This window comes from Schistocerca gregaria, chromosome 7, assembly GCF_023897955.1.
Source record: "Schistocerca gregaria isolate iqSchGreg1 chromosome 7, iqSchGreg1.2, whole genome shotgun sequence".
NCBI classification, from domain to species: domain Eukaryota; kingdom Metazoa; phylum Arthropoda; class Insecta; order Orthoptera; family Acrididae; genus Schistocerca; species Schistocerca gregaria.
This window is the reverse complement of record NC_064926.1, coordinates 144,358,019-144,374,496: the sequence shown is the minus strand read 5'-3', so window position 1 is coordinate 144,374,496 and position 16,478 is coordinate 144,358,019.

The window sequence follows — 16,478 nt, the reverse complement described above, 5'->3', positions numbered from 1 at the left end:
GCACATTTGCGCTTCACATAACTTTACTTTCACTGTTCACAACCCCAAATAATACACATGTAGTTATTATGTAGGATTAGTTGAGAGATAGCACACACTAAGTATTCAATACACATTTATTAATAACTCTTATATAACAAATATGGCAGTTGAAAACGTTATGTGCCAAAAGTTAACACTGGAACACAGCAGTTGATAGAAGCAAAATCACAAAGATAGGGCACTCTGCACCAGATACACCACAGAATGCGGCGGAATATGGCAGAAACGCACCAGCAGAAGGTCCTTAGCTGGATTATGAATAGCGTCCACGAGTGACTTGTGATCTGTATAGATTGTGAAGGGTCACCCTCAAGGTCACTAGGGCAACGTTTAATCATCTCACAAACAGCAAGGAGCTCACGGTCGAAAGCCGACCACTTGCACTGACTCTTATCAGTTTCTTGGAAAAGAAGCGGAGGGGTTGGATGGAGTCAGTATTCATCAGTTATGATCGTGACATGGACCTCAGGGTCAGGGTTGGTGAGTGTGATGGCTTTGGTGAAGGCTGTTTTAAGGTTACAAAAAGCGTTGAGCATCAGTTGGTCCACTCCGACTTCCATTTTCCAGTGGTGTTTTTGCCAGAGAGAGCGTTGGAGAGGGCCATTTGGAAGGAGGCAGCTTGAGTACTATGGCAGCGGTAAAAGTTTGCCATACCCAGAAAATGACGGAGCTGAGCTTAGTCCTGAGAGAGAGGGAGGCTAAGTATGATTTTGACATGAGAACTTGTCAGTCTGAGGCTGTCGGCAGAGACAGAATGGCCAAGGAAAGTAACGGATGTGGGACACAGTTCAGATTTTTTGTGGTTGATCACCACGCCATTAGCAGCATGAGCTAAATGGACTGCATTGAGGTGAACTTGATACTCCTCAGTGGAGGAGGAAAGATAAGTATATCACCTAAGAAAGCATAGGCAAATGGCAGAGGGAGCAAAGTGGAATGAATGAACTGCTGCCACGTCTACGCAGCATTTTTAACCCATAAGGCATGTAACAGTATTCAAATGGGCCAAAGGGTGTGATGATGGCTGTCTTTGGAATATCTGGTGATTGCTTAGGAATCTGATGATATGGCTTCGAACAATGCCATTCTTTTTGGGAACAAGATGAGTAGGTGAAGACCAGTTGCTATTGGAAGGGCAGAGGATGCCTGAAGCCAACAGGTTCTCAATTATCTCCCTGGCGCACAGAAGTTTAGAAGCATTAAGGCGCCTGGCCTTATGACAAACAGGCAGACCATCAGTGGTGCGAATCCTATGACAAGTGCCATTACTGATGGCCGATACTTGAGTAGGAGGGTCAGCAAGAAGGGTCAAGAAGGTATACGCAGGCAACATTTGTTCACTGACCTTGGTAAATCAAGGCAGCATAGGCAGGGCATCGACTGTAGTTGGTGATGGAAGGAGTGATGCAGGAGCGAAGCAGTGCAAAGAATCTGGAGTGGCACATGCAGGAGCATTTTATGTGTTGTCCCTGTAAGTAGTGCGGAACTAGCACAGTGTGTAGGCCAGTTGGCGGTACAGGATGGGGTTGCAACTAACTGCTTCAGAGCCAGTACCCGATCGGGTTGCTGCTCGGACAAGGTTGGCGACTGTCAGGTGCCCGTTGGCTGTAAGTCCTGTAGGCCGGTAGGTGGCAGCTCCTGACAGGCAGCTGAGATGCCGAGGTGAGTGTGCTGACCTCTGCTGACAGGGCACAGAAATGGAGGCACAGGTGTGCCAACTGAGGATGATGGAGAAGACGTTCATGACAGGTGATGGCAGTGACGAATAATAGTGTAAGCCTGATCTGCCATGAGTAACCAAACCTCAAGAGGATTGACGACATGAGACAGTAGATGAAGTTGCAGATCCAAAGGCATTTTGACCATCCACAATTTCCAAAGCGCAGCATCAGGTAAAGCTTGATAATTGATTAATGTCTGTAGGCAGCGCCAAAGATGCGAAGGGGTACAGTCGTCGAGATGCTCCTCGTGAATAATGTGATGAATAGCCTCTGCCAGATGGCGAGAAAGATGCTCAATAAGCAGTGCTTTGACCATGAAGTATTTGTGTGAGATGGGCAGTGAGAGAAGCAAGTCACTGATGAGGTCCATATGTGCATGTAGGTGGCTGCCCAGGCAGACAAAATGGGTGTCGTCATCTGAAATGCCGTGGATGTCCATGTTTTTGGATTATCTTTTTGTAATTCAGGTAGCTTAGGGAGCCTGCCAGCAGATGGGGTTGGTATGGGCAGAGAAGGATTCCTCCGATACCGGAAGTGTGGTAGCAGTGAACGGTGCATCGCCCGAGGTTTGTGTGGGGTGGTGGTCACATGCATCACATGGTGTGGAGTGGATGGGCATATAAGTTGGCACGGTGTGTCCAACCTACAAGGCTCACGAAGAACACAACACGGGTGTAACGGCCAGTGCCATTGCAACAGCAGGGGGGGGGGGGGGGGGGGCAGTCATGGTGGAGCTGCCCCAGCTGACCCGATAACCGGTGCAGGTGGAATGACCGGTGGTGTTACAAAGGCGAATGGAAGACAGTCGTGGTGCAACCACAGTGGGACAGTCACAGAAACGGGTACGGTCCAGATGGCAAGAGTCGCAGAGACAGCATGCAGGGGGGGGGGGGCGTTGTTGGCAGCGTGTCAAGCAATTCTGAAGGTAACGATGTACATGAAAGATAAACCACAATGTCTTTAACTGGAAGGTCATCCATGTAGTGATTAGGTGGCAGGCACTGTCCATGTTGTGGCTGTTGTTGTGCTGCCATGCTAGGTGACAGTCATGTTGAGCCGGGTAAGGTTAGTTGACTGCTGGTGTGGCCGGGCATAAATAATGGTTCACTTTTAACCAAATTCGAAGTAGGTACACTTGTCCACTCGTGGTCACAAGTGGCATAGTTAATGGAGCCTATTACACTTGCACCGAAAGACACTGGTAGATCCATTGTGGCGGAAACGATGTTGGCTGGCACACAAAGTTCGTAAACGATGAAAATAAGCACAAAATAACTCATGATGAGACAATGACGGTATCAGGGTCACCACTGTTGTTATCATGTAGGATTAGTTGAGAGATAACACACAGTAAGTATTCAATACACATTTATTAATAACTCATATATAACAAATATGGCAGTTACATGTTACCTGTCGAAAGGTAACATTGGAACAAAGCAATCCAAAGAAGCAAAGTCACATAGAAAGGGCGCTCTACACCAGTGATGCCACACACAGTTATATGGCCAGTGCACTATTGTTTTAACTTTTGATAAGCCTCATTAATAGTTTGCAGGTGAACCTCCACATACTGCTTCAATAGTTTACTTTTGAACATCTACGAGCAGTAAAAACCTAATCACAAAGTTAAATGTTCTTGAAGAATAGAAAGGTATGTATGAAGAAGACACTGTCATTGTTTTAACACATGGCCTTATAGTGTAACACTTATTTCACAGTTAAGTTGAAGCATTGTTGTTGTTATAACCATCATAAGTTTCTCATCTGAAACTTGGCCATGGACTGACTGTCTCGGGACCAAAAATCAGGCCCTTATATATCCTCACAATAATAGGTGCCAAAACTACACATTGTTTGAAGTTAAATTTACAGAAATTACAGATAAAACTTAACTTATTACATTAAATGAATACATTGAAATGTTAGTTCTTTTTAACAGTTTCTTCTCCTACAAGAGTTAGGCTAAATTATTTGTTTATATCATGAAGTTAACAAATAAAGTTTCGCAATCAATACTTTTGACAAAACTGAAAATTACTTGGGAATTAATTAAGGGCTGGCTTATCTAACATGTTTTCGAGTAGAGCCAAATAGATCCTTTAAGAATATTATTGGTTGTTCCTCCAAATGTTTGAAATTAGTACAGAATTTATATTTCTTTATATGTCAACAATATAATTTAAGTTATTAAACAGTCATTGACTTTCACCCTATAATGAAAGATGCTAACTAAGTATAGTCAAAATAAATTAGAAAATCAATTTCCTACATAAAACTAAGCACAAAATTAGATCTGGTGTTATATTTCTTAAAACTGAGGGCCAACCTTTCTCTTTTAAGGAAGCGCAAATTATACTCAAGTATGTTAATGGTAATTAGTCAGACATGAAAAAATGAATTTTAAAGATGCAGATGGCAAAACAAGAGGGGAAGTAAAACTTATCCCAGCTTGCTTCATCACAGTGTGAATTGCACAGTAAACTAACTGTACTGTGCAATGTCCATGACTACACATGTTATCCACCACAGGAAGATCATACTACTTCATATGGGAGGAAATGGTCTTTAATTGCCCTGGGGCCTAAAATTTGTGTAAAAAGCAACAATGACAACAGTTTTCACTGTCTGAAGACCAAAAACTGCACAAACAACAACGATTAAACTGATTTTAACTGTCCTCACATTTGCACAAGATATTTTCAGTATGCTGTCCACCATTTTCTCCCACAAGGTGAAATCGAGAAACAGCTTGTTTCACAACAGATCAGATTATTCAAAGGACATGTTCAGAAGGTGCTGCACAATGCATGCCTTCAATTCAGCTATATTTGTAATTGGAGCACTGAACACACCATTTTTCAGATAGCCCTACAGCCAGAAGCAACACAGATTAAGATCAGGTGATCTGTATGGCTAGGCTGTATAAAAATGATGGATGATAATTCTAGCATTTTCAAAATGCCTCTGCAGCAGCTCCTCCACTGGCTACGTAATGTGTGGAGGTGTGCCACCTTGCATAAAAATGATCATACCCATACATCCATGCTGAAGAGTTAGAATGAAAAGGTGCACAAAAGCCCCTAATAGTGTTCACCAGTGACGGTACTGGTAACATGGCCCACAGTACCTATCTCCTCAAAAAATATGTCCCTGTGACAAATGATGCCATCAACCTACACCAGACTGTTACCTTTGCAGAATAAAACAGTACTGGTTGATGAGTGAGAGGACTTAATGTTGGCCATATTATGCAGTTCTCTGTACTGACATGTCCTTGGAGGTGGGAATGGGCTTCGACTGTCCACAGGATATTTCATTGTCATTCATTGTTCACTTCCATGTGAGCAAGAAATTCTAGAGCAAATATTTGTCTTACTGGTAGGTCAGCATGAAGCAACTCTTGAACATGGTAATTCTGTATGGATAGCAGTGTAGGATGCTTCATGGATTTTTATGCACCATGCTCATTCGCATTTTCAAAGTTTGAGCAAATCCCCAGGCAATGCATGGCTGCACACCACTGCTTGACTCCTTGTGCAATGCTGTGGTCAATTTTCTCCTGACGACAGATCAATAGTTTTCCTCCTATCGAAACGCTGCACTTCGTAAGAACCTGTCTTTTTTACTTTTGTAATGTTTCTCCAGATCTCAAAATACAGCTCAAATCCAGCCGTTTGTTCAGATATGTAGACAATACTTTTGTTATTTGGTTACATGGAAGTGAAAATTTAAAAAGCATTTTAGAACATCTAACTTCAATCTACTTGAATATTTGCTTCATGACAGAGGTTGAAAAGAACAGCCACCCTCTATTCCTTGATGTATGGTACATTGCGACATGCCATTTATAGAAGGCCAACTCACATTAATTTGTTTCTGCAAGCTGATAGCTGTCACCATCCAGCTCAGTGTGAAGGGACACTTTATACCATGGAACACAGAACCTGCATCATCTTGGAGCCTGAAAGGTTGCTAATTAAATTAGCCCATCATGAAGTCACATTTTGCTAGAATGGTTATAGTGGATGATAAATCAGATGCAGTTTGTGCTATCAACCAACCACGAATTGGCTGAGTGACAATAATAACAATGCAGCCCCGATATCTATGGAGTTTTTGTCTTATATATGAAGCATTTCCATCAGGATTGGTTGTATTCTGCAGAAATATGATGTGAAATATGTTTTTTGACCACCATATAAAATTAGGTCATTTTATGATCTGTAAATGATGATCTCAGTTTGTGTACGATGGGTGCCTATCATATTCCTTGCAGTTGTGGCATGTCATATATTGAACAGGCCACCAAAACCATGGAGGATGAGTGTACTGAGCTTGCTTACAAAAGCTGAGCAAATCTGCTGATCCCTTCATGAACGTCCAGCTATTGAGACAATATTGTTAAGGAAGCAATTGAAATGAAACTCACAAATGAATTTATAAATAGAGATGGAGGTTTTTGCTTAAATGACACAGTGTTCACCTGCTGAAATATCAGTGGTTGTCAAAGAAATCACCCTGCTGCATTCCGATAAGTTATTTGAACATTTTATATGCTGTGCATAAACAGCTAATTTATTATTTCCAGAAATCTTCTCTCTTGCATTTTCTTCTCTCGACTGGATTTTCAGCATGCATTTCTTTCTCATGTCATTGTTGATTCTAGTGGACCTTTTCTTAATTCCAAATTCCATTTATTGATTTATAACTTTCATTTAAATTGAATTAATCATTCAATATATTTCTTACTTCTTCCATTATTATGCTCATACTAATTTGTAAGTCAGTGTCAAAATTTGTTTCCAAGGCCCTACAGCCTTAATGCCTGGACACAACAGTGGCCGTGCATGTGCATGTGCACATGCATGTCTTTTTTTCTACATCTGAAGAAAAGATTTGTCTGAAAGCTAATAATATCTATCAGTTTTCTTTCAATGTGCTAGTCTCCACTCAGTGCCTCCTTGTTCATAAAGAATGTGTCTGGAAAATAATGCATCACATTTTTTTGTGATGCCACTACACACAGCGGAGTGGTCAGACTACTTGGGGAGGATGGAGCTGTCCCTTAGGTTTACAGTGGTAGGTCATTCAAGTGCCTCTATGCTCTTGGATGATTAGAACAGCTTCTTCCATGAATATCTAGTGGTAATATTGAACATGGGATGGAGCAACACTCTGTGGTAAAGTGCTGCATTAAGCTCAATAAGATGCCACTGGAAACATTTGGAATGGTTAAGGAAGCTTTTTGTGATGATTGCCTTTCCATATTGCAGTTTAACAGGTGGCACAAGACATTTAGAGAAGGTCTGGAGGAGGTAGCCGATGAGGCCCATGCAGAATGCCAGTCAATTTTGCAAACGGACAAACATGTGACCCATCTGTAGGGTTGTTCATGAGATTGTGTGAGAAGGACTGACCATGCAGAAGATGTGAGCAAAACTTGTGGTCAGAGTTTTAATTGATGCAGAAAAGCAACAATGACTGGAAGTGTGTAAGAACTCAAGCAAATATGTGAATATGATCCCAATTTCTTGGACAATGTGATAACTGGGAGAGAGTCATGGGTCTTCCAGTATGATCTGGAGTCAACAAGGCAGAGTGCACTATGGCTCACAATGTCATTATTGATGCATCAGAAGAAGGTCCCTATTGATAAGTCCCAGGCGAAGTTCATGACTTTTCTTTTCTTTTTCTTTTTTTTTTTTTTTTTAAGCAAAGGTGATAATGCACTATGAGTTATATCCCACCCACCCCCACCCCTTCTACTCCCCATTTCGACCAGACTATCAATGATCAGTCTTACAAGGAAGTGCTCCAGAGACTCAATAACAGGGTCACTTGTGTTTGAAAGGCGTTCCATGCTTCGTAGAGACTACACATTGACAACGGGCCACTCACACCACCTTTTGTTGTTACTGCCTGCCTGTCCCAGACTGGTGTGACAATGGTGCTGCAGCCACTATTCAGTCCTGACATGATCTCTGCAGACTTTTTTTGTTTCCTCAACTGAAAATGGGCCTCACAGGAAAGCATCTTTAAGTTGGTGGACGATGTGCAAGCTACTTTGAGATCTTCCCTCAAGAGCATCCTGATTGAGGAGTTTCAGAAAGCTTATGACACATGGAACTGACAATGGCAAAAAATGAATTGACGCAGAAGGGTCATAATCTGAAGAATTTTAAGTTTTTGAACCTGTCCAGTTAATCATTAATAAAATTAAGTGTGATACATTACTATCCAGACAAACCCTGTATTTTCCCATTTTTAGATTTGATGATGGTTGCGGAGCTGAAACTGATGATCGGTTTCAATAAAGTAACATATGACCAAGCTACTGACATATATCATTTAATCTGTAACTTGAAGACTGCCTACAATTTTTGACAACCACTCTTAACTTTCTTCACTACAGACAATTATCTTGAACTATTTTCTGTCACTTCAGTGTGCTTTTTTATTCATAACATATTTCACTTTCATACTCCTGCAGATTCTGCTCTTTGTTTCCTGTTACTCTAGAAATTATGGATGCTGCTTACAAGGGTCTAACTTATTTTCATTACATTTTGATTGTAATTATTGCTTTGGTGATTACTTTTCCTTTTTTATATAATTAACTCTTTTTTTGAACTTTGATATACCTGTACAGCAGTTTCTCCTCTAGTGATTAAGGCATCCCAGAAAAACTGAATTCATTCATGAGCAATCATGTCCAATGTAAGAACATCACCCATAATTCACCATTCCATTCTGATACTTTATCACACAGATGTCCTCTTCGCCAGCTCAGAAGAACTGTTAACATTTATTAAAAGTGCAGATTTAATGACAAAATTCATAGGACTCTTCAGTTGTTTTTGATGTTTCATACCCATCTCCAGAACCTATTTCCTGATTGAGATACAATGGTTTGTAATTACACTCCACAACTTGCAATATGTTTCCAACAGGCAGTAGCTTCATGCCAAACTCTATCAAACTGCAACTCTGAGAATCACAAATTAAACATTCCCAGTCATTAATAAAGTTGACACTAGGGGTTTGTGTGCTTATAACTAATATTATAAGATACTGTTATCAGGAGAAAGAAACCTGGCATTCTATGGATCGGAGCGTGGAATGTCAGATCCCTTAATTGGGCAGGTAGGTAAGAAAATTTAAAAAGGGTAATGGATAGGTTAAAGTTCAATGGTAGGAGGAACAAGACTTCTGGCCAGGTGAATACAGGGTTATAAATGGAAAATTAAATAGGGGTAATGCAGGAGTGGGTTTAATAATGAATAGGAAAATAGGAATGTGGGTAAGTTACTAAAAATAGCATAGTGAACACATTATTGTGGCCAAGATAGATATGAAGCCCACCCCTACCACAGTAGTACAAGTTTATATGCCAACTAACTCCGCAGATGACAAAGAGATTGATGAAATGTATGATGAGATAAAATAAATTATTCAGATAGTGAAGTGAGACGAAAATTTAATAGTCATGGATGATTTGAACTCAATAGTAGGAAAAAGAAGAGAAGGAAATGTAGTAGGTGAATATGGAATGGGAGTAAGAAATGAAAGAGGAAGCTGCCTGGTAGAATTTTGCACAGAGCATAACTTAATCATAGCTAACATTTGGTTCAAGAATCATAAAAGAATATTGTATACATGGAAGAAGCCTGGAGATACTGGAAGGTCTCAGATAGATTATCTAATGGTAAGACAGAGATTCAAGAACTAGGTATTAAATTGTAAGACATTTCCGGGGGCAGATGTGGACTCTGATCACAATATATTAGTCATGAACTGTACATTAAAACTGAAAAAACTGCAAAAAAGGTGGGAATTTGAGGCAATGAGACCTGGATAAACTGAAAGAACCACAGGTTGTAGAGAGCTTCAGGGAGAGCAATAGGGAATGATTGACATAAATGGGGGAAAGAAATACAGTAGAAGAAGAATGGGTAACTTTAAGAGATGAAATAGTGAAAGTAGCAGAGGATCAAGGAGGTAAAAAGACGAGGGCTAATGGAAATCCTTGGGTAACAGAAGAGATACTGAATTTAATTGATGGAAGCAGAAAATATAAAAATGCAGTAAGTGAAGCAGGCAAAAAGGAATACAAACGTCTCAAAAATGAGATCGACAGGAAGTGCGAAGTGGCTAAGCAGGGATGATTAGAGGACAAATGTAAGGATGTAGAGGTGCATATCATTAGGGGTAAGATAGATACTGCCTACAGGAAAATTAAAGAGACCTTTGGAGAAAAGAGAACCACTTGCATGAATATCAAGAGCTTAGATGGAAACCCAGTTCTAAGCAAAGAAGAGAACGCAGAATGGTGAGCAAGATATATGAGACAAGCGAAATACCCTCAGACTTCAAGAAGAATATAATAATTCCAATCCCAAAGAAAGCAGGTGTTGACAGATGTGAAAATTACTGAACTATCAGTTTAATAAGTCACACCTGCAAAATACTAATGCGAATTCTTTACAGACGAATGGAAAAACTGGTAGAAGCGGACCTTGCGGAAGATCAGTTTGGATTCCGCAGAAATGTTGGAACACGCGAGGCAATACTGACCCTACAATTTATTTTAGAAAATAGATTAAGGAAAGGCAAACCTACATTTCTAGTATTTGTAGAATAAGAGAAAGCTTTTGACAATGTTGACTGGAATACTCTCCTTCAAATTCTGAAGGTGGCAGGGGTGAAATAGAGGGAGTGAAAGGCTATTTACAATTTGTACAGAAACCAGATAGCAGTTATAAGAGTCGAGGGACATGAAACAGAAGCAGTGGCTGGGAAGGGAGTGAAACAGGGTTGTAGCCTGTCCCCGATGTTATTCAATCTGTATATTGAGCAAGCAGTAGAGGAAACAAAAGAAAAATTTGGAGTAGGAATTAAAATCCATGGAGAAGAAATAAAAACTTTGAGGTTCTGCCGATGGCGTTGTAATTCTGTCAGAGACAGCAAAGGACCTGGAAGACCAGCTGAATGGAATGGACCATGTCTTGAAAGGAGAATATAAGCTGAACATCAACAAAAGCAAAACAAGAATAACATAATGCAGTCGAATTAAATTGGGTGATGCTACGGGAATTAGATTAGGAAATGAGACGCATAAAGTAGTAACTGAGTTATGGTATTTGGGGAGCAAAATAACTGATGATGGTTGAAGTAGAGAGGATATAAAATGTATACTGGCAATGGCAAGAAAAGCATTTCTGAAGAAGAGAAATTTGTTAACATAGAGTATAGATTTCAGTGTCAGTAAGTTGTTTCTGAAAGTATTTGTATGGAGTGAAACTATGTATTGAAGTGAAACATGGACGATAAATAGTTTGGACAAAAAGAGAATAGAAGCTTTTGAAATGTGGTTCTACAGACGAATGCTGAAAATTAGATGGGTAGATGACAAAAGTATTGAGGAGGTATTACATAGAGTTGGAGAGAAGAGAAATTTGTGGCACAACTTGAGTAGAAGAAGGGATTGGAAAAATTAGATGGGTAGATCACAAAAGTATTGAGGAGGTATTACATAGAGTTGGAGAGAAGAGAAATTTGTGTCACAACTTGAGTAGAAGAAGGGATTGGTTGGTAGGGCATATTCTGAGGCATCAAGGGATCACCAATTTAGTATTGGAGGGCAGCGAGGGGGGTTAAAATATGGTAGAGGGAGACCAAGAGATGAATACACTAAACAGATTCAGAAGGATGTAGGTTGCAGTAGGTACTGGGAGATGAAGAAGCTTGCACAGGACAGAGTAGCACGGAGAGCTGCATCAAACCAGTCTCTGGACTAAAGACCACAACACATAAGATACTGATTATCTTTTCTTGATGCAGTCCACAATTGTCTAAAACTTTTTTTAAAGATGTATAGCAATAATGGAAATTCCTGGATAAAACAATATATGAAAAAAGAGAAAGGCAACCAATAACTTTCAGTAGACTGATATGTAACACATAGCCACACACAACAGAAGGCAGAGTTCATTAGCTTTCAAGCTCTTTGGCTCTTCTTTTATTAGAAAGTACACACATTCAGATACCAATCACACACACACCCAAATGCACACTACTGCAGCTGCAGTGATGCTGATTATTAGTTACTCATAACTGAGAGCAGTTGTCTGAGTAATGGATAATGGGAGGGGTAGGAAGGATGCCAAAGTGAAGAAGGGGGTAACAGGGTTGTGTGAGGTAGGAGCGGGAGAGACAGATGACTCAGAAGCTGCACAATAAGGCAGAAGGAGTTCTGAGGGAGTAGAGCATATAAGAGATACAGAGAGTGGGAGAGGAGTGGAGGGAAGGGTTTAAAAGAGAGGAAGGAGTCTTGGAAAGGGAGTCTTGGAGGGGAGAGAGAAAATAAGAGAGGTGAAAAGTGGAAGGGGCAGAGGAAGAGTGGTTATTATTATTATCATATGCATCAATTACAGTAAAACACATTTAGCAAAACAAAGAAATATATACAAAAATGAACATATGAAATTACATATAGTACACAAGTTTTAAAACAGCTCAGACTACACTCGGATGTTGATGGACTTGACCCAGCGGAGTGCCTCGTGGGATGCTTGATGGAGCTTCTCAATTCCACCAGTGAAGCGTCTGATTGGACAGTCATTCACGATGTGGCTCATTGTTTTAGTGTCAACACAGTCACACACACTGTCACTTGAGAAGTCCCACTTGTGCATGTTGTATTTGCACCTACCCTCTTCAGTCTGATGTCTGTTTAACTGCACCCACGCCTCCCTTGGTTGGTGGAAGCCGGGAACTGGAACTGTTGGATTGTCTACAAGTTTGTGGTTTCAGGTTCTTGTAGCTTGCCACTCATGTTTCCACTCTGTGTCCAGGTCGAATTCTGTTTATGGCATCTGGACTCCCATTTCATATGCTGGTGTTATAGATTTGAGACATTTCCTGGGCAGTGATAGCAAATCGTCATGAAGAGGGATCGGGTTGTTTTCAGAAACTTGCTGACAGAGGTTATATAGAGCAGCCTTTCGACGGAGGTCTGGTGGACAGATGTTTGAAAGCACTGGTAGCCAGCAAGCAGGTGTAGACTGGACTGTACCACTAATTACTCTCATAACTGAGTTCAATTGGACATCTACTTTCACTATGTGGGCACTTCTGAGCCAGACTGATGCACAGTATTCTGCTACAGAGTATACAAGTGCAAGAGATGCTCCTTGGAGAACTGATGTGGTTGCTCCTCATGTACTGCCTGCCAGCTTTCTCGCAAAGTTCACTTGTGTTTGTATCTTCTTGGCTAAGTTGGAAAGGTGTTTTTTGTATGTTAAAGTTCTGTCCAGAGTGACTCCCAGGTATTCTGGGCTTTTGTTGTATCTGACTGTGCCAAGAGGGCCGAACTGTGGACTGATCTTTGCTGATGAATGGCGATTAGAGAGGTACAACAGGCTTACCTTGGTTTTAGAAACATTTGGTCTCAGTTACCATGTCTCAAAATACTGATAACGTTTAGTAAGGCTGTTTGTTAGGTGTTCTTCACATTCAGAAAGGTCTTCACTCTGATATGAAATCTCCAGGTCATTTGCATATTGAAATTTTCGGCAGGTCAAATTTGCGAGGTCAGCTGTGTAGAGGTTGAATAACACTGGAGCAAGAACAGAGCCCTGAGGTAATCCATTATTGAGTACATGCCATCTACTTTTCTCTTCCCCTTGATGTACTTTAAACTGCCTATTGCTTAACATGTTACTTAAGAGGTTGCCTTGAGTTTTGCATGGTACTGCTCTCAAAAATTTCAATAATAAGCTCTCATGCCACACCGTCCCATAAGCTGCTGACAGGTCAATGAACACTACTACAGTTTTAAGTTTCTTTTGGTATTCGGATTCTATGTGAGTAGTCAAGGAGAGCACTTGTTCACAGCAGGTTCTATAAGGTCTGAATCCAGCTTGTTCAGGTGGTACCATGCCATTAATTTGATCTTGGATTCAGTTTAGAATCATTCTTTCCAATAGCTTGTAAGCACAGCTGAGTAGAGATATTGGGCAGACGTGTTCTGCAGCTGTTTCCTCTTTCCCTGGCTTTTTTGAGGAGTGTTGAAAAAGGCAGTAGACAATCTGGACAGAGAAGGAGTGGATATTGACAGAACAGATAAGGGAAACAGAAAAGTTATAAGGCGAGTCAATGTGATATGCGTTTGTGTGGCTTCAAGCCAGGGGGATTGTAAGAATACAGGACATATTGCAGAGACAATTCCCACCTGTGTAGTTCAGAGGAACCTGTGTGGAAAGAGACTACCCAAATCTTATGCATAGCAAAGCAGCTGTTTCAGTTATTTGTGATGTGATGCACAGCATGTTTGGCAACTGGATGATCAAATTTGTGGTTGACCATAGATTGTTGGTGGCCATTTATGCTAGTAGAAAGCTGGTTATCCATCATGCCTGCAGAGAATGCCACACAGTAGTTGCAGTATAGCTGATGTATAACATGTGTAAAATAAGAGGAGGAAGGCCATTACTTACCTGGAGAGGACTGGTGTGTGGCACACAGAAGTGTATGTTTGGGTATCTGCTGTGTAGTTGTGTGTGTACTCTCACTAGAAAGAGAGGCATTGTTGTGTGTGTGTGAATGAGTGGACTCTTACTGTAAAAATAGGAAGAACTCAAAAGATAATATTAACAGTTTCCTATTAGATATTTCTCTGCACCACTCACCAGTACTCTATAGGTAATAAGTTGCCTTTTCCCTATTTTATGTGTTTTAATCAAAGAATTTCCATTATTGATGTATAACATTGCTCCTTTCACACATGTTTCTGTTTCTTGTCAGGTAGGAAATTTCTGTGGCTACACAGTGGTAGGAGGTGGTGTGTGTGTGTGTGTGTGTGTGTGTGTGTGTGTGTGTGTGTGAGAGAGAGAGAGAGAGAGAGAGAGAGAGAGAGGGAGAGAGAGAGAGAGAGAGAGAGAGAGAGAGGGAGGGAGGGAGACAGGTCTTGCACCTGGATCTCCACAATGGATGCAGGATTAGGAGCCGAACTGGAAAAGTGATGGACAAGTCTTTTCTGTAGGTCAGGTGGGCAGTGTAACACTGCAATGGGTTATGTGGGTAGGATTTTGGGAAGGGCAATCCTCATCTCAGGGCACAACAAGAGGTAGTTAAAGCCCTGGTGAAGGATGGATTGATCTTTTCAAGGCCAGGGTGATATGGGATATGAGAAGACCGCTGGTCAGTGGTTGGTTAATAGGGTTATTGGAGTCAGAGGAGGAGATAGCAGAGGAGATCTGTTTATGGATGAGCTGAACATCATACTGCCTCTCAACAAAGGCTCTGGTAAGCTTATTGGTATACTTTGACAGCTCCTGCTTTCCACTGCAGATGTGGCACAGAATGACGGCTGTCAAAATGGAGGCATTATCGGGGTGATCGGTGCATTTGATGTGAACAGATGTATGTATGGAGCCATCTGATTGTGTGAGGTGGAGGCTGACATCTATGATCATGGGACACTGAGTTGAGAAAGACAATGAAGTGGATTTGGAAGTAGATATTAGGTTGTGGAGGAAACAGCTAAGGTTATCCCTGCTGTGAGTTGACATAACAAAACTGTCATCAGTGAATCTGAAACAGGCAAGGGTTTTTAGGTGGTGACTGGGTACAAAGGATTCCTCCAGATGGTCCATAAATAAGTTGGCATAGGATGGTGCCATATGAGTGCCTATGGCAGTATCATGGATTTATTTTTAGATTTGGTCTTCAGAAGTGAAATAATTGTGGGTTAGCATGTGAGTGGCCAGAAGGACTAGGAAAAAGGTGGTGGGTTTGTTACCATGACGACAATCACTTAGATAACTTTGGTGTACAAGGATGATGCATCTACAGTGACCAACAACAAGTGTAGTGGAAATGGGACAGGAACTGTGCAAAGGCATTGAAGGAAGTGAGCTTTGTCTTGGATACAGGATGGGAGGTCTCAGACAATAGTTTTTTAAAACTGTCATCATAGCTTTTGATTGCTAGATTCACTTTATTTATATGGTCCATGACTGGAGTTTCTGCTTTTGACTTGTTTCAAGTGAAAGTATTTCATGTTCTAGTGCATGTCAAAAATAAAATAAAAAATAATAATAATTTAAAAAATTAAAAGCATTGAAATGAAGTTAATGGATTGAGATACAGCATCATGAAACATTATCTGAGCAAATTCCTTAGATTTGCTGAATCTCTAGTGTAATAAAAGTGAAGTAATAACTGAAAACTTGTGTCAGACCAGAACTCAGACTAAGATCTCATAGAAACTGCAAGCAGTCACCCTTGGACTATTGGAGCTTGCTTTCAGGCTCAACTCAAACTTTCACTGTTGCTGTTGTTTCCACCTATGATTTGGAGGTTCTTCAATGTGGCATGTTGGAACAAAAACATTAGGTGAATTGAACTGGTGTGTCACTGACACACTTGTTCATCGATTGGACCTGTTAAACCATTTCCTTTACAGCTTTGTCAGTTTTTCTCCAGTCCTCAGTTTTTTGTCTCGGATTTGACACTACTATTTTCTGTACCATCTGATTTGACACATTGCCCACCTTCCTTTAAAACCTTTGTTTTGTTCTTGCAGATATCAACATGTGGCGCATATTTCCTTTATGATATTTTCTCAAGTCTTTGGTACTTTTCTTGCCTGTTGATAGATTTCCTTTCATTCCTGTCTTGTTCATCTTTCCTTTATGCTGCATAATCCCA